We start from the raw sequence: 2,154 nt of genomic DNA, 5'->3' as shown, positions 1-2,154 counted from the left end.
ATGCTTTATTTTGCATTCTAAGACTAAAACCAAAAAAAAAAACAACAAGATTTTCTAATCAGATGCTTTTTTCATACATCTAACTCTTTGATCTGTTGGTTATATCAAATTTCACCCTAAACCTGGTGGTTTATTATGTCTCGACTTTATATTCTAGTTTCTAATATGATCCCTCCTAAAATGTACATGATGTCATTGAAGTGGTTGATGCCTCTAAAGACTTGGAAATAAAACAACACTGAACGGACCAAGGCAGCTAGAGCTGTGATCAGAGTTGGCTGGCCTTTGTGGATCAAAATAGCAACAGCACAGATGAGAATTTGAGAAATTAATCACGGCATTAAGTGTATTTTGAATCTAACCTCGCCTTATCAGGTATTGCGTGTGAGGCACAAATTAAGTTATTAATTATCATGGTCTCTGAGCTCTTGTAAAGGCAACAGCTGCATTTAATAGATGACTTGAAGGCAGCTTTGTAGTTAATGAGATGGACAGAAATAGACCTTTGTGGATCAGAGAGAAGTGGAGCTCTAAAACGGTTGTTATGTTATAGGACTGGTTTTGCATCATTCCCCTTTCTCGTTAAGACATATTAAGACGAAAAGCCTCCCAAATAAATCCAGGTGCGCAGGTACAGTGCAATCAAAGTTTTTTTTTTAAACGCTTTTCAAGTTCTCGGCTTTCCGTCATGTTTCAGCTTCATTTAGAAGCCGCTCTCCAGGGGCAGGGTTTGAACTGTTTTCTTCTTCACTTAATTACGTATGAAATAGACCATGTTGCTACAAATTCAATCTGTTGACTTAGGACTCAGTTAAAGCAAGCTACACTGATCACTCTGCTCTTTCCAGATCCGTGACGGTATTGGTCAGTGATGTATTGACATGGGCAGTATGGCTCACCACCCAGGGCAGCGTCAGGTCAGACATGGCTGGCAAAATGAAGATGTCTCACACGGTTGTGAAAGAAGGGTTCGAGGAATAGGTTCACATACGGACTTAATTGCACCTCCAATTTCTTCCAAATATGGGATATTAAAGAACGAGGAGAACATGTTTTTCTCGGTAAGTAGATTTCCAGTATGTGGATGGCTTCATATAAGAGAGGGGTATCAGGTCACCAGTCCCTCACAGGACCATTTACATGAAATGCCCAATAAAAAAATATTGAAATCACAGCTTTAAAAAGTAACAAAATGTGAAAAAGTTTAAGAAGTGTGAATACTTTTGTAAGGAACTGGAGAGCATGGTCAATAACCGTCTTTAGCGCTTTGACACCGACGACAATAAGGTGTTGTTGAATCATATTTTCTGTGGGTTTGGCTGAAAAAAACCCCCCGGATCTGTGGCAACAGATTAGTCAGCTTCCTTTTGCGGTAATAAGTTAATTTCCTTCTGTCAGTTTTATTATCAGGATGATGGAGACAGAACACACGGGGGCAGCTTCTTCGGAAGAAATGAGCATGACCTATGAAGTGAGCTGCAACAGAAGTTCATATATCTGGTGATAGTTTTGACAGGTGGACAGCTGTCCATAAACACATTCCAGAGCTCCAGACGCGAGCCATTTTCCAGAGAAAATGGAAAGTGGCGATGTTAAAAATCGCAGGCTTGTTTAGGTTTTGTCCAGAGATCACTGCACTGTTGAAGCTTTACATTCTCCTCCCTGGCATGTGGAGCTTTTCTAAGACATGTGGCTTTATCATTGTTCTTACAGAGTCCGTCTTGTGTCTGTCTCTTCTCTTGCTGCTCTCAGACGCTGATGTTTTTGCGGATGCACCTGGCTCCTTGGGCTTCACTCACATGTCTTCATCATTTGCAATATACAGAGCCGCCTTCTTTTTCCAGTTTTCAATTCGGTCTTTATGCATTGTTGTTTTCATGTTAGACTACTAAAATGCACGCGAATTTGCAATTGAATCATTGATAGGGAGGAAACGGGAAAAGGAATACGTTACTATAAGTGTAAAACTTTATTAACCACAATAAATAAACGAAATAGGATCAATTTGTTTTAAGTAATTATGAAACCAAGCTAACTTAAGGTTCAAAAACATTTTGTTTTATCCTAAGACAAAGTAACATTAGGAGTAAATTGCATATTCATGCAAAATTTGATTAATTGGAAACATCAGATTTACTCTGGGGATTTATTCTT

Source organism: Poecilia reticulata, chromosome 10 (assembly GCF_904066995.2).
Source record: "Poecilia reticulata chromosome 10, P_reticulata-male-v2, whole genome shotgun sequence".
Lineage (NCBI taxonomy): Eukaryota > Metazoa > Chordata > Actinopteri > Cyprinodontiformes > Poeciliidae > Poecilia > Poecilia reticulata.
This window is presented reverse-complemented; position numbering follows the sequence as displayed.